This window comes from Lepidochelys kempii, chromosome 1 (assembly GCF_965140265.1).
Source record: "Lepidochelys kempii isolate rLepKem1 chromosome 1, rLepKem1.hap2, whole genome shotgun sequence".
Classification (NCBI taxonomy): Eukaryota; Metazoa; Chordata; order Testudines; family Cheloniidae; genus Lepidochelys; species Lepidochelys kempii.
This window is the reverse complement of record NC_133256.1, coordinates 236326170-236352255: the sequence shown is the minus strand read 5'-3', so window position 1 is coordinate 236352255 and position 26086 is coordinate 236326170. Positions and strand designations below refer to the sequence as shown.

At 39.3% G+C, this 26086-nt stretch overlaps 1 long non-coding RNA gene across 1 annotated transcript in view; it reads left to right on the top strand.

Moving 5' to 3' along the window:
* The window catches only part of LOC140906228 (uncharacterized), a 75779-nt gene extending 52235 nt beyond the window's left edge, over nucleotides 1-23544 (top strand). Inside the window, exons 2-3 of the long non-coding RNA XR_012157048.1 lie at nucleotides 22146-22234; nucleotides 23473-23544. This is a non-coding gene — a long non-coding RNA (uncharacterized lncRNA). The remainder of the gene's footprint in view (nucleotides 1-22145; nucleotides 22235-23472) is intronic.
* The last annotated feature ends 2542 nt before the right edge of the window (nucleotides 23545-26086 follow it).

Sequence of the window (26086 nt, the reverse complement as noted above, 5' to 3'; positions counted from 1 at the left end):
TTTTTTTTTTTGTTCTCTCACCAATGAATAGAGTTTAACGAAACTTTGCCAATTTTGCACTGAATTTGTCAGCACTCCATTTGGTCATCCTAAGCATAAGGAATGTCCCAATGGTATGAAATCATAAAAACCAGAACTGATGGTAAAAGATCATGGAAACCCATGCATAGTTTAGTGATTTGGGGAATCAGTCCACATACAACTTATGAAATCCAGTTGATTTTTAAGAAATTGATGAATCAGTGAATGCCTTAGTGAATATGGAGTCAGCCATATGGTAGCAGGCTGGCACAAATCTCTTCCAGACCAGGGAAACCAGAGAGTCATTAACCTGAATGAATTCCATTGTAATGTGAGCCCTTTAAGACAACAGGATGGCAGAAGCCTGGGGACCAGTTTGACCACATCTGACTATATGCAGTGTGTTTGGAGCAGTGGAATTTCTCCAGGCAAAGGAACAAAGAGATGAGGTGTCGGTACAACCCTTTAAAAACACAGAGGCTGAGTCTAGCAGAGAGACTAAGTTTTTAGGTTTTAACTATGTATTCTGTATTGACTTCTGTTGGAACCATGCAGTGAAATCCCCATTCATTGCTTTGAAAATGTACCCCTTAGTGTTTGATGTCACTTGCTGAGATATAAAGCACTGATCCCAGGACCAAATCCATGGCAGGCTGCACTGTGCTATGTGCTGAAATTCTGTAAAGTAAAACTGTAACTTAAAATGACAAATCAAAGGCATTCGGAATGAAGGCTACTAAGATGTTCTTTCCTGGTCCCATATCATGATGGCCGACCGTCCAAAACTATGTGAAGGTTTTTTTCTTTCTTTCTTTCTTTTCTTTCTTGTCCTCTTTCCTAATTGGAATATATCTTGTTTTTCAATAATAGAAGATAGTCAGTTTTTTAGAGCTGAAAATTAATTTATGGACACTGCTTGATTGTAGGCATCAGAATATGTTTGTCTTTTACTGTTTTCTGTGTACCAGTTCACAATGTATTCCAAGGGTTAAATGATGCTCCTATGCTTTCTACCCCTGTGAGCACATACAAACTCAGCCCACTTATTGCCAAGACAACAAATATAGCAGCTCTGCTGCTCAAGGTGGGGTGGGGAGCGCAGGACTCTGCTAACGTATCTGCACTGCAGAACCTTATGCCAGAGCACCACACTCCAAGGCAGAGTGGAAGGTGGCTGGGGGGGGGGGGGGAGGAGTGAGGGACAGGTCATGTGGATTTGTGGTGTCAGACCCCTCAGATGACACACAGGAGTGCCAGTGCCTTGGAATCTATTAATCTAATTTTGAGCTCTCTGGGCCAGGAGTTGTCTTTTTATCACTTATTTGTACAGCACCTAGCACACTGTGGATCTGATCATTGATTGGGGAATCCAGAAGCTACTGTCATACAAATAATTCATAATAAACATTTCTACTGTGCCATTTGGAGAAACTATCTTGAGTAACTGCAGGTTTTATAATTCTATTTTAATTGCTGTGGATTTAAAAAAGCCCTTCCAAATCACACACTTTACGTAATTCAGTGTTAAAAAATGTTTGCTTCTGGGCTGACAATTTGTGTACAAATCAAAACAACGGAGTTAAAGCTGCTGCTCTCCTGTAACCTTTGTAGTGTTGCTTACTGGGTGTCTGTACAATAAAGTCTGATGCTCTGGTCAGAATTACAAACATTTGTAGAAAAGTAATTTTGAGTAGAATTAAAATGACCTCCTGTACTGTAAAGGGCAGTGGAGAAGGAGGAAAGAGGAAAGGGAAAAGAAAGAGTAAATTGGTACATTCCTATTCTTTGTTATTTTAATCAGACTGCTGTGCAGAATGAGACACGAGTTAATACTTTGTTGCTAGTAATGAACAATTCCCACGAGTAAGGGTGTTGTCGCAGGTGCCCTAGACAAACTCCTCTATGTATCCCAATATTCATTCTCTACCCTCAGCTCTCATACAAGTCAATACAAGTTAAAAGGAAGCTTAGCTCCCCACAGAATTTTGCCCTTTTGAAGCTGCCACATGATGTTCTAGAGGTGGCTGCACATCAGTGTTGATTTATGTTTTTATCAACTTTGTGGGATGAAAGAATAAAATACATTATCAAATGTATTTTGGTTTGGCTTTGGCTTTGGGATGAAAGAATAAAATACATTATCAAAACTTTGAGATCTTTTTTGATTTTACCTATTTTGTCTGCTCCTTTCCAGTCCTAGTTTTGTCTCAGCTGCAAGTGCCACATGAATACCCTTTCTTGCTTTATTTTACTATTTCCATTTCTGGTGTAAACCATAAAAATGCACTGGGGCCTGTCGTACTAGTTGTGAAGATTTTCAGCCACTAGTCCCGAGGAGCACTGGGGTTATATAACAAGGAGATAAAGGTCTGTGTAAACAGGAAATAAAGGCAGTTTGGCATTCATCCTGATACCAAAAAGAAAAGGAGTACTTGTGGCACCTTAGAGACTAACCAATTTATTTGAGCATAAGCTTTCGTGAGCTAGAGCTCACTTCATCGGATGCATAGCTTATGCTCAAATAAATTGGTTAGTCTCTAAGGTGCCACAAGTACTCCTTTTCTTTTTGCGAATACAGACTAACACGGCTGTTACTCTGAAACCTGCCATCCTGATACCAATATTCTGGGTCTCTGTAATCTCTACAGGGCTCAGAAATATTTATCTACAATGTTCATTTCACATTCTCAAAGATCCGGGTTTGCTTTGAGTTCATGAGGATGCATTGCTTTATTTCAACCAGCTTGGCCCATCCCAAGATTTGACTAGAACACCACTCTAAAGACAGAAGACAGGCTATCAGACCTTTTACTTAGAGACAGGCACAACTGCAACCCCAAATAAAAAAATCCTGATATTTGTTAGGGTCCTAAATCTGAATCTACACTCTGTACACTATTGCAGATCTATCTTAATCGTGTCACAAACAAAACAAAACATCCTGAGCTTTGGATTGATTGAATGATTTATTTATTTTTATTTATGAAATTCAAGTTAACACAAGGACTCTTATGTCTTGGCCCAGCACCTAGCTCTGTAGGACCTATTCCTGGTCCGTATGTGTGTAAATAAACCAGTGAAACTCAGTCAAAACTACCAACCTTAATGCAAGTTCACGGTAAGGATTGCAAACCTCAGGGAATGTGGCCCAAATTTCAGATTTGCAAAAAGATGAGTTTTGTCTAGTTTCAGTCTTCATTACTAAAATTTACACAGCCCTAGTAATAACCCCACAAGTTGACTCAAGCATTGTATTATTAGGCTAATCTGTTTTTAACAGCTAACTGAAAATCAGTTCTGGAGGGGAGAGGAGAAAGAGGAACAAGATTTGAGTCTTGTTTTATTCTCCCGTCTGACCTAGAAGTTTTATATAGTTTCAAAGGTGTTCACTTACCTATTTATTCTTCATAATAGCAAAGTGCCATCTGATATCTTCTGTTCAGTGTTGTCATGAACACATTATGAATCGTTGCAACATCCACAGACTAAATCATAGCATGTTAATGAATTCCTGCAGTGCTTTTGCATTTATGCTGACACCCAGTGGCTGCCCAGCATAACTACACGCTACTTTGTGCAGTGTACAACGTCCTCATTACCAATGAAATAATAAAGCTACAGCAGCAGTTCCAAAGAAGTCTAAGACCCTTGGCAGTGAGGATGTCTGTGCTTCTTTTCTTCAGTCACCTGTTTCAGTAAACAAACACTCAAGTAAAAGGGGGGAACGTCCCATTTGAAGTATACGGGAACCAACCCCTTGGAGCTCTTTGATCATTTGAATCTGGATCCAGACCTATCATGTGCAAATGGGCCAAATGAAAAGATGGGATGAGAAGATCTCTTCGTTTTTCATGAGAGGGGAAGTAAGGAAGGAATGGTTTTGTGATTGCAAAAAGCAGTTGACCACAAACTGATTTTTCACAGTACAAAATGCCTCCATTACCGCCACTCCCCAAATCTACGTTTTCATGTATTGTTAAAAAAACAACAAACTTCAAACAGCTTCAGTTCTCTATAAAATAAGGCAATTTTACTATAGCAATAAATATCACTCCCTGTCAAGTGTAAGTATTGACCTCCAGATATTAAAGCTGATATCAATATTCTCCTTTGGGCTGAATCCTGGAGTCCTTACTCCGTCTTTACGCTGGCAAAATTCCTACTAAAGTAAAGGAGCTATGATTAAAGATTACAAGACTGGCCTGTTTAAAAATCAGTCCTTTCTGCTTTAAAGATCAGATCCTGCAACTAGATCCACACTGGCATACTCCGTGCCCTAGGACAGAGCTCCAATGACTTGCAGAATCTGTCCCTGTAAGTGTAAATAGATCATAGGGAAAGAGCTAAGTCCTACTCCAGTAATATGCTGCACAATAACAGCCTGTCTTTAAGCTCAGCAAAAGCATAGTATATGGCATTCTGTCAATACACCTGAGCACCCAAATATATTAAATGTAGTAAAGCATAAAATAATAAAGTAAAACTGAGCCAATGTTAAACAGAAACAAAATATCCAAATGGCAATTCCGAGGCTAAACAGTGCAGAGAGTTTTCAGGCACAAGGAATGATCCTACATATCACGTGTTTAAGTACTTTTTTCCGGGAGCCATACAGTAAACAGATAGCACTAACAAAGTCAAATATTAATAACCAAGAACTACACATCTCCAAATCCCCTTCCCCCAACCAGCAAAACCCATAGAAATTTACACTGACCAAAGCAAATAGAAAATAAAAGTCAAACCACTTAAATGGTTGACATTTAGGGATAGAACCAAACACCCTTTCCATCCTCTTGAATTATCTAAGTTATAACATTAACAGAAAATAAATACACATTGAAATGGACTAACTCAAGATCGTGACATCCAGGTGGTGAGAAGTTATAATAAAAAGGTTTTAGAACATATCAGGAAGAATTTTTTAGAGTGTCTGTTGACAGATAAGATCATTTTAATGTTTTGTCCCAGTCTAAGTGAGGTGCTGAGCTTTGACTAACCAGGGTAGCATTCTCAATGTAATAGAGTACAAGCAGCATGTTTACCACTGTCCCAACTCTGTGTCTCATTTCTTGGGGGGATGTAAAAAGATACCGTTTGCAGAGGAATGGAAAAAAATATGAGAAGGTTGAAGGAGGGGAGATGACCCAAAACCTGATTATTTTATTATTATTATTTTTTTAATAAAATAAAAAAAATCATTCCACATTTGTCTCTGCATTTCTGGGTTCAAGTTGGCATCAAGTAGATGTGCCAAAATTGTGCAAGGAAAATGGTGACGGTGGCACCACCCAGCCAAAACACAAAGAGGTTACTGAAGATCTTGTGAGAAAGTCTGTTCACAAATAATGTCCCTTAGACACTAGAGACTGGCTAAATTCTGAATATCTAATCTGAATGAAATATCCCAAACCATTTAAGGTTTCCTGCTTTTGCTAGGAATCCCTTTCCTATAAAATTTGTCCTGTCTAACTCATCTCTCTTTCCTCCATCCAGCTCTTTCTTATAGCACCTAATGCTTACTCCTGGCCCAGATGACAAAGAAATCTGCAACCAGACCCCACCCTTCTGCTTTCTCAGTTGTCTTTGTGTTTAGATCCTGCCACAAAGCCTTCCTGTGAAAATTCCAGTAACTGCCCCCAAATCCTCACAGCTGGTGCCCTGAATAGTGCATAAGAGAGACTGGGCAACTTTTGATCTTTCTGCCCCCATGCCTTTTAATTGAAACATATAGGCTTGGCTGAAAGAGAGTCCAGATCTGAACCATTTCCTGGTTTGCACATTCAGCCTCTTGCCACCACAATTTAATATCTTCTTTTAGCTCAGCCCACCTTTACAGATGTGGGAGCAGTACACTCTCACCATACATTCCTGTCTGTGGCTTGTCCCTCCATTAAGACCAGCCTAGTCAAATCCCTGTATTCAATGTTCTACCATCTAGTTGGTGGTCGGCCTTTAGGTCACACTGACCTTGGTTGTGTTTGTATAATTTTCTTTGCATTCTTTCACTGTTTGCCTTGTGCAGTGTGCCCACCACCGTGATCTTGTGAAATCACGGCATGGGATTGGCCCCAATTAAAAAGATTACAATTTAATGTACATTTAATTTATAGTATAGGGTTTAAATCTTATGAAGGTTAGGCTGCGAGCCCTCAGATACAACTGAGAAACTGTTTCATTTTGTGTTTTACTTTATTTTAGGTGTGGCTGAAACAGATTTTTTTAAAAAAATGGGTAACTCTTAACAAAGAGCTGTTAATTTACCAATAAGTAATGCAATAATTGTACCGGTTGTTGGTACTCACTGATAACGCCGATGTTAGTTCACGTAGCTGAGAGCACAGCCTTTATACATAGAGGCTCTAAGAGAAAAGGGAGAGTTTCTGACCAGATCTGTCTTTGAACTATTTTTTAAATATGTCTGATGTCACTCTGAGTCTGCCTGTGAGAGGGGCAGCTTTCTTTCAAAGTCGAGTGAAAGAATCACGCAAGTAGTTCGACAAACAGGTGCCTATGTTTTTGCGAAAGGGTGCTAAGTTTTGTTGATGAGGCAAGAACTCTCCTTTCTGTCCATCTCCTCCTTAAGACTGAAGAGAATTTTTTGAGCCATCTTGACTTGGGGTCCCAGCATTTGTGTGTGTGTGTGGGGGGGGAAGGCTGGATTGCTCTGGTACACTGGGTGCTCCTATCACTGTCTATATTATTCAGGGGGGAGAGATTTATGTTACAATTCATTAATCATTCAAAAGCAGCTAGCTAATAAATGAAAACCAAACACCGATGTGCCAGATACACACAGGTTTATGTATGCCCCAACTCCATGTATGGAGTACATGCCACTTGCTAATCTGTATTGTGATACAGGAGCTGTTCGTGAGAGTATATCCAGAGCAGAGTTAAGAAGTATTTTCTTTGTCACTTTTACCTGCTCATTCACTATTATTGTTCAGCTTCCATGCTGGAGCATTGGCAGTATGTGCTTGGTCACCTAAGTTGAATGGTATTGATCTACTCCTTCACTGAATGAGTGTAAACTTTTAAACAGAAGAACAAATAGTGACAAACAATTCTCTTTGTCATGCACAAACACACTACTTCATCTGCAAATATGAGTTTTCATCTGGGGTGAAATTCACCCTGCTACAGAGTGCCAGAATAAGGCTGATGCATGCATAAATTCCACTTAAGACCTATGTTGAGGGCTTAAGTGGAACTTTTGTTGTGCTAGCTCTCTATGCAGAAGAGAATTTTACCCATTATGAGTAGCTGTTTGCTAACCGATCATGCTAGCAATCACAGATTTGTGTGGAAGCTTGCAAATAGCAAAAATAGGAGCAGTATAAAGTTTAAACTGAACAGCCATTCAAAATTCAATTGAATATCCATGAACATTGTTTCTACAGTTTTCAGCCAACTCTAGTTTGATTTTGCTTATATTTCCTGCTTTATATATGCAAATACCACAGACTTTTGACACTTCCACTTCTAGTCTTGACCAGTAATGATAAAACAAAAGAGCAATTAGAATTTGCATATGCAACAGTGTGCTTATTAGTTCGAAAATCTGTCCCTATAGCACTAAATGACTGGTGAAACCAAGTGTGGAAGGGAACTGGAAAAAGCAACTTTCACTTTTGTGATAACTTGCTGTTCAGTCCGGAAATAGTATATATACTGTTCATTTGACTAATATAATAGATTGTGCTCTACTTTTCCTGACATGACTGAGATGCATGGTTGAACTGAATGTATATTATTTCAGAGATAAATCAACAGAGAATCTGTGTTCTGGGTTACATTGCTCAGGCAAATTATAAGTAATTATAATGGTCATTTACATTCTATGGAAATTCATTTATTCAGATGGATCCCAAAGCACTTTATAGATTAGTAAAAGGAATCATTAAACTGCAGCTACCTTTTGTGGAACACAGCAGCTGTTTAACATTCTACAGCAATGCTACACAGAAATTTGGGGTAAGCAGTGAATAGTATCTTATCTCAGTGATTCTCCTACTGCAGTCCATGGACCACCAGTGACCGATGCAGGCCTTTCTCCAGCCTGCAGATTTTTAGCTAGATCCTCATATGGATGCATGTGAGCACAGCTTATTAAGAGCCTGATCTAAAGTTCATAGAAGTCTATGGAAAGATACCCACTGACTTCACTGGGCTTTGGATCAGGTTCTAAGTTCCTTTAATTTCAAAGAAACTATTTGCAGATGTAAAAGATCACAAGATTTGGCCTTCACTAACAATGTGCATGTTACACAGCATGTATACACTATATAAACTGTAGCTCAGAAATGTTTTGATTGTAAATAAAGAAGGGGTAGAGGGAGAGTGAAATTATGAGATCTAGGGTCTATATAAATTGTCAATGTGCTCGTCTCAGAAAGCATGGTCCAGATGCCTGGAGCAGCAGAGGAAAATGCTTTTGATGCAACAGCAGTGCCACTATGAAGAGACAGAGGACAGGTGAGTGATGGCCTAGCAGTGAGATCAGGAAAGAGAGCAGAGAATGATAAGGTCCATGAAGAAGGAGAAACAGTAGTTCTGTAGTTCTTTTTCTAAGTTAAGCAATTTGCCCAAGTACTATAGGCAGTACCTAGGAACAGTCAGACAAATTAGAGACCTCTTCTCATGATGTCTGTTGCTATAGGTGCAGCTACAAATATAGCAAGCGTGCTTACTCAAAACATATACCACATCTCCCCTTTGAAACCCTTTTGATTTTATTATACTTGCATCTAAGTTACTAATTTTTCTACTCTGATATCGGTTCTAACAAATCTGAAAGGCTGATGGCATTATCTCACCTGTAATACCTGTGAGTGTTTGTATATAAGTACATTGCCCTTCTGTCAAAATGATCAGTCAACTTTAAGTACCTCTCTGATTTTGGAAGTTAAAATGCTCTGGAGGCTGTAGATGAAAGGTCAGAGTGGGAGCTGGCTGGGAACTCTCAGTTGCTTCTCCAGGGTCCCTTTGTCTTTGGAACACTTACAATGTAGAAGTTACTGCTGGAAATGGCAGTTTTCCTTCAGGAAGTGGCCTAGCAGAAATATCCATGGAGGTTACCTAAACAACTACTGTAGCAAGTTAGCTATTAGTTGACAACTTCCTTATTTTTCATGTCTGAGCTGGGAGTTTTATGTCATTCCTCTTTGGTGGACACAGGACTATAAACTGGTCATCTTTGTCTCTCGAAAGTGAGTAGTTTCTCTGCAGATCTCCTATTCAGAGGCTTCCCCTTATCCTTGAATGGCTGGCTTTGTGTCACTTTGTATGTTAACCCAGGCAAGTTGATCTATTCCTGAGTGCTGCAAAATGGTAAAAGGTTTCCTCAGTACAGTGCAGGAGGAGTAAAGGCAATGCTACAAAAGAACACTAAAGGGAGCTTAGGGAAGATGGCAGCACAAGAAGAATAAGATGAGGTATGAATTGGCAGTTTAAGCATACTGAGTACACGCTTACATTCGACAAAATAGGACATCATGGCAATGAGGCAGGTATATAAGTAGTGTGTTATTTAATAGTTATTCAATTTTCTACCGTTTCCTCCCTCCACTCCCCTTTGTAAATTTAACAGGAGTTCTGTAGATGGTCATTACGGAAAGCTGTCTAGATTACCAAACCCGGGGGGTGAAAAGGCTAATTCTGTTTTCACACATATCTGAATCAGTTTATCCATTCCTGTTTTAATGGTGCCTCAAACTCAGTTGGGTCTGTTAGGCACTACTGTAATATAGATTAATAATAGTACAGTTCCTCCTCCACCTTCAACCTCCCAAAGAGAGGGATTTCAGCTGAGATACTCCAAAGCTTTCCTTTGGCCATTGTGACTTTGTTGAGACTATCCACTATCTACTTTGGTGAGACTATCCACTATCTACTGCTATCTACTTCAGGTACACGCTTTGCTCTAGAAATGGGGGCACTCTCCTTTTACTGCAGCTTGTGAGATTATGCAACTGAAGGCACCATTGTTTTCTGAAGGCTAAAAATCAATGGAAGGCTCCTTAAAAAAAAAGTACAGCCTATTCTCAAACAATGTCAGAGAAAGTCCTCTCTTTATAGTTTGAGTTGTAGAAAGTCAGAAGTGTCCTACTTAGAAGTTAAAAAAAGAAGAAGAAACTTCAGGCACAGACATGGAAAGGAAAAGTTGAAATACAAATCAAGGTTTAATGGTCCTTCTAGTAGCTGTCTTTTGTTTTTACAGTGTGAGCCATTAAAATGCTGGGCATCCAAGCTCATCCATCTCAAGGTGCCTCCGATAACTATGGTATCTTACTATATTCTTGTGGGATGGCAAATATTGAGTTTTAATGCCATCCATTGTAAACTGTAAGGTGATATTTTCAAAGCTGCCCAAGAGATCCTTACTTATAATGGAAAACAGGCATCCAAACCCCTTGGGCAGCTTTGAAAAGCTCAGCCTAAAGTTTTAGAACACAAAATTTCTATCCATTTAAAGAATGCTTTAAATTAGGAGTAATTCTGGAACATATGGGTTCTACTATTTTCTCCAAAGACTATTTTCTATTTATGCATTTCATAAATAGGGTTGGGTGATACTTTGCATTTTTAGGTTCCAGGGGTTTGTACACAATTTGTTTGCTTTATGGAGGCTTGTCTAGTGCTGTGGTACAGTAAGGAGCAGCAAGAGCAGGATTCTAACAAGGTAACTGGTTAAATAAAGATAACCCAGAAGTGATACAGAACAGTCAGCACTCCTTCTAAGTACAGTGAGACACCCAGTGTTAATTCTTTCAAGGTCTGATCCAGTATTCATTGAAGTAAATGAAAGAACTAATATTGACTTGAGTGTGCATTGGACCAGATCCTCTGGGCCCAGATCCTCAAAGAGGGGTGTGCGGGTGGGTGTAAATACCTTTGAGGATCTGGGCCTTATTGCCTTCTGGCACAGTTTTTACCCACTGAGTTGCACTTCTGGGATCCAACAAAGAGAAACACTACTTAGTGAAAACCATGCAAAACTAGAGACTGAAAGCTGAGTTTGGGCTCAACTGAGAATAGGGTCCCATTGAAGTCTCCCAAAAGATTAATGAACTTCACTCTATGTTCTATATAGGTTGTTATACTTCAGTAATCACTGTAATATCTGGTTTCAGAGGAACAGCTGTGTTAGTCTGTATTCGCAAAAAGAAAAGGAGTACTTGTGGCACCTTAGAGACTAACCAATTTATTTGAGCATGAGCTTTCGTGAGCTCACGAAAGCTCATGCTCAAATAAATTGGTTAGTCTCTAAGGTGCCACAAGTACTCCTTTTCTTTTTACTGTAATATCTGAGTACCTTTCAGTAGTATGTTAAGCAAAGTGATTACACATCTGTCTCATGATGCTTGGTCTCTCATCCTCTCCCCAGAAGAAGCGTACACAGTGGAGTGTCTTGTTTTGGAAATATATGATGGTTGGTTGGTTGGTTTTAAAATATGTACCTGTTGCTATGTGTATATTAGAGAAGGCAAGGTCAAAGCAATGTGCCTTGCCCTTGGAGCCAAAGGTGCTGAGGTTTGTGATGACCCTATTTCTTTAGGGAAATCATTCCACAGCCTCAGACTAGCCCCTGAGAAAACTCTCTCAGAAAAGCTTTACTCTTACTGTTGAGAACAGTTGATTCCTGGGTTTATGAAGGATTACAGTACAGGAGTCTAAAAAGGCAGCAGTATGTTGCCAAAGAAAACTCATGGTGTTTGGGTTTGAACAGGCTCCAATTTCTATCCTCAACAGTTCATCGGGATCCTAATTTAATGTTGATTATTGCTTTAGATTACTGAGCTGGGAGTGCAAAATGTTTAATACACTGTATTTAAATAATTTTTCACAAAGTAAACTTTTGATTTTGCCTCACTGTATCCCTGTCAATTTAAATTCATGTTTTAATTTTTATATCAGATAATAGTTCATTTCATTGTTTCTAAAAAAACACTAACCTGAAAGCTTCCCGGAAATCTAACATCTCTTAATAGTCTTTGCAAGTAGAATTGCTTACTGCAATTTAAATATTCAAAGGGCTTTATTTTAAAGTTAATATTGTTTATAGGAAGCAAATGCAAATAAGTGGTTAAAACCTTTTGGTATTAGATCATTAAAAATCCATTCTTGACTTCCTGCCCACAACTACATCTTTTTTCAGACCTGTCACCCATTTCATTTAAGCACTTAGCTCTTTCCTAATGAATGAATTGGCATTTCATATTACCTTATTATCCTATAAAGCAAAATGCATACTCAATAACATTAACGGTAATTTCTCATAAAGACACATTATTGATCTGGGTGCTACCTGTAAGCATTGAAAATTGCATCCTGCACACAGAGCCTTTCACATCTGGGCCTGAAGAATTAAAGAAAAATTAAATTTGACAGCAGTAAATTCACAGGCACAATCTAGGCACCAATTTATATGCAAAATGAAATGCTTTATGAAAATTTCCTCTATTTTCTCACGGAGATTTGGGAAAAAAGATTTCACTAGATGCTTCTTTCTCTAATATCCCTCTACTTAAATATTATACTGCAGTCACTGCAGACTCCCTTTGATGTATAAATAATCAAGTTAAATTATGTGCAGCAAGGAGACTAGTGCTCTGCCATTCTTATTTTACAAAGTAATTTCTACCCTAGAGGGTCAAATTTCCCTGACAAATTCTTAATTACTATGTTGCAACAGAAGCAGAATCTATTTGTGCATAAATCCTGGGCATTCCCATGTGGTAAGTAACTAATATTACCAACCATTTCACTTGGCCTGTTCACTGAACTCCATAATTAGATAATACTTTTGATGATGGTACATTTGAAGTCTTAATCCATTTAATTTTTTATGAGATTTTTTTTATTTTAATAGGGATATGTTAGTGACCGCTGCCTATTTAAAAATCATTAAAATTCTGTCCACAGCAGTAATAAAGATTAAAGATTACTAATATGGCATTCATAACCTTGCTGGTTTTCTAGAAATCCGGGGCTTAAGGTAAATGTTAAAGGTCATTTAATATGTTAGTCACTAATTATAATCCTGGGTAGTAGGTTCCTTTTCTAATTATCCTGGTATAAAAGTTCTATTGTTTGGGTCTATACTTCTGATTTTTCTATTTGGTTTTTCGTGTGGATGAGTAATCCTGGAATTAAGCTTCCGACCATTGATGAAAGTAGGTAATGCACAATGATTAACTGGATAAAAGCATACGTTTGAAAGCTGCAGAATATCTCACCTTGAAGTTACTTACAAAAGATACAACATCCCTTTTCTAGTAGAAATAAAGCAGAAAGGTCATTGCAAAGATTAACACCTTTTTATTTTAGTATCAAACATTGACAAATAAGATAAAGGCCTCCAGAGCATGTTGAGAAGAAAGCAGGAGCAACTAGAGACAAAAACGGGAGTTGGGAGAATTTGAAAAGAGCAATCATCTCCCTGAATTCAGGAAAGCACTTAAACATATGCTTAACTGGATAAGGATGGATTTAAGCATGTGCTTAAATGTTTTCCTGAAATGGGGCTTAGTTCTGCAGTAAACTACTCCTCAGAGATTCAAACAAACTTGACCTGCTTACGTTCATACAAAAACTTGGTCTTTCCCTTCTGCTCACCTGTTATCTTCCTGCCCAGTGGCAGGTCACCTGTGATTGACAAAAAGCCCTAGGTAGTTTTGCCTGTGAGGTACATTTTATTATCTGTATGATTTCTCTTCTGGTACCACCCAAATGCCCAATCTGGGGCTCATTGTCTATACAACCACATAGGCATCTTCCCTACTCCACAGAGTTTACATACTGAGGCCCCAGTGCAGGAAAGCACTTAAACCTATTCAGGACTGCACTTACCATTTCGTACGTCCCATTGAGTTAAATGGGATGCTTTCCGTAATCGGGGTTTACGGCTCTGATCCTGCAACTGGCTCTGTCTGGGAAGGTCATTGTGCCTGCTGGGAGTCCCGCTGAACTCAATGGAGGCACCAATGATCGGCCTGCATATTGCAGGACAGGGGCCTGAGACTAGATGCCTTAAGTGAGTGCACTACACAATAGGAGGAAAAGAGTAAGGGAAGACAAAAATAACAGCAATTGGAACCTGAAAGGTATCTAGCCACTTAACTCCCACTAAAATCAATGGGAGTTGGGCTCTGAAGTAACTTTGAGGCTCTGGGCCCAGGTGCCTTAACCCGAGTACACAAAAAATGGAGATAAAGATAATAATGGCAGAATTTTCACTATCTGAACATGGCAATATTCAGCTCACTTCAGTATAGGGGCACTGTGATATTGATTTAGTTAATTCTCATAAAGCATTTTGGTGATAACACAGAACATAAGAACGGCCATACTGGGTCAAACCAATTGTCCATTTGCCCAGTATCCTCTCTTCTAATAGTGGCCAATGTCAGATGCTTCAGAGGGAATGAACAAAACAGGGCAATTATCACATGATCCATCCCCTGTCATCCACTCCCAGTTTCTGGCAGTTAGAGGCTTAGGACACCCAGAGCATGGGGTTGCATCCCTGACCATCTCGGCTACTAGCCATTGATGGACTTATGAACGTATCTAATTCTTTTTTAAACCCAGTTATTTTTTTTCTCTTTAGAGCATCCCCTGGCAATGAGTTCCACAGGTTGACTGTGCACTGTGTGAAGACATACTTCCTTTTGTTTGTTTTAAACATTCTGCCTATAAATTTCATTGGGTGACCCCTGATTCTTGTGTTATGTGAAGGAGTAAACAACACTTTCTCCACACCATTTATGACTTTATAGACCTCTATCAGATCCTCATTTAGTTGTCTCTTTCCCAAGCTGAAAAGTCCCAGCCTTTTTAATCTCTCCTCATATGGAAGCTGTTCCATACCCCTAATCATTTTTGTTGTCCTTTTCCAGTTCTAATATATCTTTTTTTTTTCTTTGAGATGGGGAGACCAGAACTGCATGCAGCATTCAAGGTGTGGCATACCATGGCTTTACATAGTGGCATTATGATATTTTCTCTCTTACTATCTATCCCTTTCCTAACGGTTCCTAACATTGTGTTAGCTTTTTTGACTGTTGCTACACATTGAGCAGATATTTTCAACTGATTACTTACACACACACACACACATACACTCTCACAAAGGATATTTCTAAACTGTTGTATTAATTTAGATGGAATATACAGGCCCAAAGAATCAAAGGTGTTGACAGGACCATGTCACCATCCAACATTAAACAGTTTTAAAGAGGGTTTGTCATTTGGTTTACAGAGACCTCCACCTCCTTATTACCCTAGCAAATACACCATTAAAAATCCTTTTGACCTTTTAGATACAGAAAAGAAGGGAAAAAACAATTTAAGGATTAGCAATGTAAAGTATTAAATAAGGCTTTCATTTTAACAACATGTTGGGACACAATCAGAAAGGCTAAGGCACAAAATAATTTACACCTAGCAAGGGACAGAAAAGGTAGTAATAAGAGGTTCTTTAAATACATTAGGAGCAAGAGAAAAATAAAGGGAAATGTAGGTCTTCTATTTAGCAGGGAAGGAGAGCTAATAACTGATGTCATCACAAAGCTGAGGTGTTTAATGCCTATTTTCCTTCAGTCTTTATTAAAAAGGTTAATGGTGACCAGATACTCAACACAATAAATATTATCAATGAGGGGGAAGGAATGCAGGCAAAAGTAACTATCTGAAGCTATATTGGAAATGTTAGCAATTATTTTGGAGAACTCCTGGAGGAGGGATGAGGACCCGGAAGACTGGAGAAGGGCAAGCATAGTACCTATCTTTAAAAAAGGAACCAAAGAGTACCTGGGGAATTCTAGACAGTCAGCGTCACTTTGATACCTGGAAAGATACTGGAACAAATTATTAAATAATCAATATGTAAGCACCTAGAGGATAATAGGGTTATAAGGATCAGATAGCGTGGAATTGTAAGAACTAACCATGACAAACCAACCTAATTTTCTTCTTTGACAGGGTTACTGGCCTACTGGACAGGTGGGAAGCAGTAGTCAGAATATATCTTGACTTTAGTAAGGCTTTTAACATAGTGCCACATGGTATTCTCAAAAATAAATGAGGGAAGTGTGGTCTAGATGAAATTGCTATAAGGCAGGTGCCCAACTGGATGAAAGACCATACTCAAAGAGTGGTTATCAATGGTTCACTGTCAATCTGGGTGAGACATATCTAGTGGAGACTCACAGGGGTCAGTCCTGGGTCCAATATTCAGTATATCTCATTAATTACTTGAATAATGGAGTAGAGAATATCCTTATAAAATTTGCAAATGACAAAAGCTGGGAGCGGTTGCAAGCACTTTGGAGGATTAGAATTCAAAACAACCTTGACAAATTGGAGAACTGGTCTGAAATGAACAAGATTAGATTCAATAAAAAATAAGTGCAAAGTACTTCACTTCGGAAGGAAAAATCAAATGCACAACTACAAAATGGGGAATAACTGGTTAGGAGGGCTGAGAAGGACCACAATGTGATGCAGTTGCACAAAAGGCTAATCTAATTCTGGATTGTTAGACATGGTAGGTAACTGTCCCACTCTGTTTGGGAGTATTGGGGCCTCAGCTGGAGTACTGTGTCCAATTCTCGGCACCACATTTTAGAAAAGATTGGAGAGAGTTCAGAGGAAAGCAACCAAACGATAAGAGGTTTAGAAAACTTAACCCCTGAGGAAAGGTTAAAAAAACTGGACATGTTTAGTCTTGAGAAAAGAACACTGAGTGGGGATCTGATACCAGTCTTCAAATATATTAAGTGCTTTTATAAAGAGGACTGTGATCAATTGTTCTCCAGGTCCACTGAAGTTTAGAACAAGAAGTAATGGCTGTAATCTGCAGCAAGAAGGATTTAGATTAGATATTAAGAAAATCTTTCTAATTTAAAGAGTAGTTTTATATCTGGAATAGGCTTCCAACAAAAGTTGTGGAATCTCCATCACTGGAAGTTTTAAAGAATAAGTTAGACGAACACGGGTCAGGGATCATCTACTGGGATCAGATACTTAGTCCTGTCTCAGTGCACAGGGCTTGGCTAAATGACCTCTTGAGGTCCCTTCCAGCCCTATATTTCTGTGGCCCCATGATCCCATATTCCCTTTTCCTTTAGCGAGAGAGAGTTTTTAGATGTACCTGCCCCTTCCCCCTCCTTGTTTCATAGTCTCTTAGATGGTATCAAAGATGGTAATTTAAAGGCCTTTTGAGGAAAAGGGAAGAAGTTAGTTGAGTTGGGCTGGAACTCTTGTTATTGTGTTGTTGTTAAAATCTGATCCTGTTTCCCAGAAGCCAAAACAAGACAAAAATACAAAAAAGGGAGGGGAAAAGAATAGCAAAGATAGAAAATATATCTTCTGTGTCTGGTGTTGACTCTCACTTGCAACCTCACTGCTGTAAAAACACAGACACAGCAATTGTTTTCCCAGCTACTCTGAGACCTGGGAAACTTGTACCAGAACTGGGCTATTTAGGGTATTGTTTTTAACTGCCTCTTTCTGGTCACAGGCATACAGCAGTGTTGCAAAATATGCAGTCTTGGCTGTCTAAACCAGATTCTTACTAGACAAAAGGAAAAAGGAGAGAGAGATAGGAAAGAGAAAAACTAAGGTTGGAAAGGAAAAGGACTCATATCTCCTACAATGGAGGAGGAGTAGAAAGCCCACCATGATGCCAGCTGGGGATGCCCACTCTCCTTATACTGGGTGTACTCCCACAAGGCCTTCCCAAGAATCACATCCTTTCTCAGCCAAAGCAACATAAAGGAGTAATAGTATAATTAAGAATTTAGATCATAAAGTCGTGCTGCTGTGCCCACTGTTTAGACCCTAAAGAATCAAGGCTTGCCAAGATTTACATGCTTCCTCATATCTTCCATTATTGTAGAGGATGGAGGAAGAGAGAGCTTAAATTAAATGTTTTTTATCATCACTTGATGGTCCACCTGGTGGCCCCATAGGTGTAAATAGGAGCCTGGAGTTCATGAGACTGGGGAAGAAACACTACACTAAATAATGATGAAGCACTGTGGAGATTTTCAGTGCTCTCAAAATCTTCTATCCACTTCCACTTGTGGGTGGACCAGAGGTTGTGGATTGGCTTGCAATATGACCTTCTTCAGTGCAATGGCATTGCTTAATGACCTCCATAGAAACCGTTTTATATTGCCCAACAAACATATGTGCAATATTTCTGTGATTTATTCCTGAATAGTTCTATATTTCTGAGTTTATGTACCAAAACATGTACTTGAATTTGGGCAGAGGTTGAGTGTGTAGCCTTGTGAAATTCTACCCACCAACTAACCTGAGGCAAGGAATGTTTCTGATGAGCTAAAAACTAACAGTAGATTTTACACTATTGGCATCTCCTTGGGAAGAATGAGAGAGCAGGTTTTGTGCCTGGGCTGATGAATTTTCATAACAATTTTTCATGTTTGGCAGGAATTAAGGACATAACACATAAGTATGCTATTTTTTCCATGACTTTCTTCCCACAACCAGCCTCTTTAAATACTTTAAGCAGAGTCAGAGGGTAGACCCCTTTAAAATATTCAGAATGCTGCTTTAATCGAGGAAATAGGTTCTCACCACACACACAACTTTCTGTCCCCTATTTTCAATAATTCTTTTTACAGCCAATAATGTGATGTGGGGAACATGATAATCTACTTTAAGTAAGTGGCATTCTCACCTTGCTCTAACACAGCACAGTACACATAGACTAGATATAGTCCCCTATCTCTGGGGCTTTTGTTATTATTATCTTAAATAAAAATAAGTTTCCTAGCAGAGTTTGCTCCTAAGTTTGGATGTTTCTAGGTACTTTAGTGCACCTTATGGCTAATAGGACATACTTGATCTAGTTGCCAGCATGAGCCAGCAAAATCTGTTCTGTATCTTGGTACAAGATCTTGGAAAATAACATCTTGTTACATCTTCCTATACTTTTCCCTGCTTCCTGTCCTGGCAAAATTGTCATAGAAGTTTACTCACCCAGGCACAAAACCTATTTGGCCACTCATGGTAGTTAAACATGGGTCTTGAAATTGGTGGGGTTGCATTGGTATAACTGAATAGAAAATGTCCCACAGCCTTCAGGTTTACTTCAAGTAAACAGTGATACATGCTAGGAACTATCAAAATATAAAACATGTCTGTGTCATGTGCATTCCTGTCACATGAGAACAGCCATAGCATGGAAAGGAATAAATATTTGTAACCAAATAACCATGTTAAGAGGAGGCATGGTAATGAGCACCACCATGAGGAAAAGTGGACAGATTTCAAGGGGGGGGGGATTAGAGATTGGGATGCATGGTAAACTATAGAGATGAGCCTGAACCAAACCCCTTGACACTCATACACTTGAGGTATTTGAAATCTAGGTCTAGATTTCACCATATTACTTTTAGTAAAACTAGCTTTAAAATGGGGATGGAAACCTTGTAATAAAAAAAAAAATCCTGGTTTTGGATTTGAAATTTTGAAATGGTCAATGTAAAGCTTTTAAAAATTGATGGACTCAGAATGGTCAAAACCCTGGAAAAATTTAGTTGAACGTTTGGCCTCCCCCTCCCTTTGAATTATGATATGCCAAAAAAATTGACCAGCCCTACTTTTTAGTACATCTTCCTCTGTGAAATTGTTTTCTCTTATAAATTTCCTCTTCAGTGACCCTGTGTGTATGTATATATTGCACTTCCAAACACTTTGTGGGGCTAAATTATGCCATTAATTGCCAGAGCTAAACCTGGAAGATGGAGAAAACACTGGAGCCAGGTATACACTGGTTACCAGATCTATCCTGCTGGTGCAGAACAGAGTGGCTAGGAAAAAGTTCGGGATTGCTTGAACATAATAACTATGTGAGGCTCCTTGCAAATGCAGTAATGTGTTCCTCTTGCCAGCATGTGTACTCTTCCCCACTCTTTATGTGCTAGCTAAGGTTGTGAGCCCCTTTCCCTTCAGACTGTGGACCAATGGCAGGCACAAGAGTCTTCCAATTACCATTCTTGTGTTCTCGGTAGATATCCTGTCCTACTGCAGTGCAGGTACAGTATAGGAAGTCAGTGAGAAGTGCCTCTTTACCACAAAGAGCAGGATTTGTCTTATATAGTTTATATCCAGATTGGAACATGTAAAGAGTGAAGTTCAGTATATGAACATTTCTAGTTTTTTATAAAAAAATGAAAATTGTTGCACATTTAAAGAAACAGTTGCCCTAGAAAGGTAGTAAATACAAAGTGCATTCTATTGCATGTTTATCACAAAAATGAGGAATGCCAATTGGCATAGACTCCTACTAAATTTAGTCTACTCTTCTGCCAGGGGATCTATCCTTTGTGTACTAGGACCCATCTTCAAATTGTATTTAAACAGTTAATTTGGGGTCTGATATAATGTTAAAATTCCTATTGACTTCAACAGGAATAGCATCTGGTCCCTATTCCACATCCAAAATTATTGACATCCACATATGAGACTATGACTTGTCAAGTCCTCTGTTTCTCTCTGCACATCCATTTAGGAAGATAAGATTTGCCATACTGGCATAGTGGTTCAGACCCATGCTCTGTCTTCAACAGTGGCCAGTGCCAGAGTTCAAACAGGAAGGTACAAGATACCAATAGTAGGTAAATGTGTGTAGTTGTTCACCATGAAGGTCTCAGCATAATCCCAATGAGCTATAGATTGATTTAAACCCTGAAGCATGAGATTTTTATCCCTTCCACAATGTGTTGTTTGCATTTAGAGTTGTAATTCTGGATATTCTTATAATCCATATAAACATCCATTCTGTTTCAGAATCTTACTAGGTATTGGCCTCAGTGACATCCTGTGGCAATGAGTTCCACAGTCTAATTAGGCACCAAGGGGGGGAAGTATTTCCTTTAATCGGTTTTGAATGTACCAGTCTTTAATTTCTGGTTTCAGAGTTGCAGCCGTGCTAGTCTGTATCCGCAAAAAGAAAAGGAGTACTTGTGGCACCTTAGAGACTAACAAATTTATTTGAGTATAAGCTTTTGTGAGCTAAAGCTTATGCTCAAATAAATTTGTTAGTCTCTGAGGTGCCACAAGTACTCCTTTTCTTTAATTTCCCTAACTGTCCCCTTTTTTCTTGTTTTATGAGAAAGGGAGAACAGAAGCTCCTGACTTACCTTCACTAAACCATTACTTTTATATACATATCACCTTTTAAAAAAACCTGTTTTAAACATTTTTGAAATACAATCATTTTGAAAACCTTAATTAAAACTTTGAAAAATATACAAAACCTCCAAATGATCATTTATAATTGTTTCAGCACTAACAGTGTACCTGGAGAGCAGGAGCTCCTCTAATCGCAGATCTAATTCCAACTTCTTCAAGTCTCAAATGTTTTCTATAGAGCTAACTTGGGACTTTAGACATAGCCCTATTCCAGGGATGTTGCATAACCTGCACTTTCCCAGCAATAGCCTTGGGAGGCATTGTGACTCAGACACACCCTCTGGGGTCATAATCCCTACTCTGCTTCCTCATTGCTCTGGGGTGAGTGTAGTTACTGGCCACTGGCCTATACCAGCAGCAAATTGCAATGCCCTCAGCATTATCTCAACTACACTGGCCAGTGCATGTGGGGATGAGGGGAGGAGCTATACTATGCATAGGGGAATAAATGGGATGATAGCCCCTATCTACTCCTACATGCCTAGACAGGAGGTCTGCCTCAGTTTTCCATCCATAAAATAAGGATGAAATTACTTGTTTTGCTGCAGTGTCATGAGGGTTAATTTAGTGTTCATAATACCTTTTGGATACAAAGTGCTAAGTATTATTCATATGCAAAGAACTGAAAAGTGTGTGTGTATGTTTAAGTAAGAGTCACCCCTTCACTTTTGATTTGTGTTTATTTTTACATCTGGAGCAAATCAGTAAACATATTTGAGAGAGAAAACACCTGATGGGATATTGTGCTGCATGGGAAAAAAAACAGTTATCTTAGGTATAAGCAGATGTTAAAGAATTAAGGATGATTTTAAATAACAGAGGGACCTTTCTGCTTAGAAATACCAATATACCTACCCATACTTTTTTTTTATTATTGCTGTCTTCTCTTTCAGCTAACCTTTGAGTGAGAGAAACTTCTGCTGATGTCAAATGACCAGGAGGACATTAACAACTGATTTTGGTGCCTGTCGGGTGCCGTTGGGTATGTCTCCCCATTACCAAGCTGGCTTTCCTCACTACTGCCACTGACCTTGCAAACAGCTCCGACAGAGGTCGGAATGGATTCATTGATCAGCTAGGCCAAGCATATGACAGTCTGTGCCTTAATTGAATCCCAAAAGGGGGCAGACTGGGTTTTTATTACAGAGGCCAGACGATAGCACTCATTAAAAGCTCCACAGACTGTGTAGTTTACTAATTAGTTTATTATACAGACACCTTGACGATGGGCAAAGTTGTCATTTTGCCCTTTATCGCACAGGGGATGTTGTTAAAAGTTTAATCAGCTAACACTGACCAACTCAGCTTGGCAGGCTGTGGATGGTCATTACTGAGGTCACCCCTGCTGTAGCAATTCTGACAGGGTCACAGCATGCACCTCCAATAAAAAAAGCGTTACGTAAGGTAAGAGTGCACCTGAAAGGGAACCAGGAAAAGAGATTTGCTCAGCAGGGAGTAGAAAACAGATGGACTGTTAGGACAAGTGAATCCTGTTACAGTTTCTCTTTACCTACATTGTTTAACATATGCTTTTTGGAAATATGGGGAGCACTGAGCTATTTCTTTGATATGTTCATTAGACCTCAAGATAGCCTGAACCAACTGGAGTATTGTCAGATACTGAATACTGCAGGGTAGGAGGAAGCAGGGGTGATTTTGCTACTCCAGCAATACTTAACCACCCAAACGATGGGAGGGTTCATCTGCAATGTTTGTGGGAATTTGCAGTAGAAAAACATCGGAAGAGAGCATTGTAAGCTTGCCTCTCAAGCTACTCCAGTTCTCTCCTTCTCTCCCCCACGTTACAGGCAGTTCCCCTAATGTTTTACGAATGTCTTCAGTTGTGGCAATAAGTTATAATTTTGGGAAGTATTTTTTTTAATCAAGAGGTTGTTATTAATTATTTGTGTTACCACAGCACTTGTAAGTCCCAGCAGAGTGCAAAGACACCTTGTGTTAGGTTCTGTATAAATGTATTGTAAGAGGCAGCCCCTCTCCCAAAGAGCAGACAGTGTGAATAGACAAGATGGACAGAGTGACAGGGGAAAAAGAGGGGAAGTGACGTGCCCACAGTCACCCAGCAGGTCAGTGGTAGGGCTGGGAATAGAGCCCAGTTCTCTTGACCTGCAGTTCACTGCTCTAGCCACTAAACTACGCTCTCTCTCGCTCTCTCTCTCTCTCTCTCTCTCTCTCTTTCTCTCTTTTTTTCTCACAAAACAGGGAAATCTCCAGGTAAAATCCCATCCAAATTCCTGAGCAGCAACTTGAAAGAAACAAAGTACAGACAACCTCAATGGGGAAACTGTCTGAGTTTATCTCCAAGCCCCAGGGTTTACAGGGATAGGATACTTTTATTATTATTTATATTGTTGTATCACCTAGATGTCCTAACTAAGATCAGGATCCAATTATACAACTACTAGAACTCATGGTGTACAAATACACAGTAAGAATCTAGTTCCTGCTCCAGTTTGGAGATGCAGACCATTCTACAGAAACACCCAGTCAACGTGGAAGTGTTTAATAAAGTTGGTTAGTTTTTTACCTTAGTAACAGGTCTTCGTATATTAATTCATGGTTCGAAGTGATCTAGGACACAACAAGCTGAATATAACTGTAGCCTGGCATTGCCAGCAAAGCACTGTCTGTATTCTCTGTCTGTACACTAGCTTAGGGGCTCTCATTTCATATATCATTCACAACTCGAGGCAATAGTTCCACAACATCAGTACATATTCTTAATACAAAGAGAAAAAATAAAAAGAATTGCTATGCCGTGTATGTTTCTCTTTGGGAGCTAGATAAATGTGTAAGCTGCACTATCTTAGACGCCCCTCTGAATTTAGTCCTTTGGGTCTGTACATATACAGTGGATGGAATTCGAGTCCTGCGTGGGACTTTTTTTTTTTTTTTTAAATCCAGCTCCTGTCCCGCCCTGCAATATCCACTCCCACCCGATCCCACATTGTTTCTTTAATTTTTATCCTACTCCCACCCACAAAAACCTTTGGTCCCACAAATCCTGCAAGACAGATTCCCCCATGCTACAAAAATAAAATAAAATAAAATAAAATAAAAATGGACGGTTAAAATATTATATATATATATATATATATATATATATATAAATGGAATTCAGACACAAATTTTACCACTAAAAGAATAAAACGAATCTTGCTTAAACCATGTAAAAATACTTTAACTCCTGTTATAATAGCTATCAAATCTCTTTCTATCCCTTTCTTAAATTTAAGTATTAAAACCCTTATTTAAAAAAAAAGAAACTTGCTTTACATTGCTGACATTCTATTTATGACAAATTGACTAAATCTTCATGTTTTCCCGCAAATTACCACAGTCTGTTTCTTTGCCCACCGAGTTCTGCCCGCAACAAAGTACATTTTACTGGCTCCTGCTATTATGGCAGTGGGTCCGCCGGGACCTGCAAGATCCCAGAACCCTTGTAGGACTCTAGATGGAATACTGGCACAATTGAAGTGAATGGGAATTTTGGCACAACTGTTTAGGACAGGACTAGAGGAAGAATATCGGGCCAGACCCTCAGCTTGTACTAATCAGTGTAGCTCCATGACTTTAATTTCCACCATCTGAGAATCTGATCCAAGCATTTGAAACTGCAGAGTGAATTTAGACAGGAAGGATGTGTTACACACACAGGAATCTGGCCAGGGCACGTCGGAACATCTGGGCTAACAACGGGGTCTTGCATTACTAATATTAAATCAGCTCACACCGTCCTTTATTATCCTCCTTCTATGCATGGGGAAACTGAGGCACCAAGTGATGTAGCTTACCCAGAGTCACAGTAAATTGGTGGCAGAGCAGGGAGAGAACTTAGGAGTCCTGACTTCCATTCCTGCAATTTAGATGTCACTGTTACAGTATCTGCAGTGCTACAAAACAAACCGACAATAGGACCCAAGCACCACAAGACTAACACAAAATGGAAATACCAGTCACTGAAATGAAAGTCAGGGTTTGGGTTAGGGTTAACCTCCACCCCACAAATCCTAGCCCCAAGAAATAAGACAAATGACTCACTGTGAACAAAGAAAAGGAGTACTTGTGGCACCTTAGAGACTAACCAATTTATTTGAGCATGAGCTTTCGTGAGCTACAGCTCACTTCATCAGATGTTTACCGTGGAAACTGCAGCAGACTTTATATACACACAGAAATCATGAAACAATACCTCCTCCCACCCCACTGTCCTGCTGGTAATAGCTTATCTAAAGTGATCAACAGGTGGGCCATTTCCAGCACAAATCCAGGTTTTCTCACCCTCCACCCCCCCACACAAATTCACTCTCCTGCTGGTGCTAGCCCATCCAAAGTGACAACTCTTTACATAATCAAGTCGGGCTATTTCCTGCATAGATCAAGGTTTTCTCACATCCCCCCCACCCCCATACACACACAAACTCACTCTCCTGCTGGTAATAGCTCATCTAAACTGACCATTCTCCAGGTTTAAATCCAAGTTAAACCAGAACATCTGGGGGGGGGGGGGTAGGAAAAAACAAGAGGAAACAGGCTACCTTGCATAATGACTTAGCCACTCCCAGTCTCTATTTAAGCCTAAATTAATAGTATCCAATTTGCAAATGAATTCCAATTCAGCAGTTTCTCGCTGGAGTCTGGATTTGAAGTTTTTTTGTTTTAAGATAGCGACCTTCATGTCTGTGATTGCGTGACCAGAGAGATTGAAGTGTTCTCCGACTGGTTTATGAATGTTATAATTCTTGACATCTGATTTGTGTCCATTTATTCTTTTACGTAGAGACTGTCCAGTTTGACCAATGTACATGGCAGA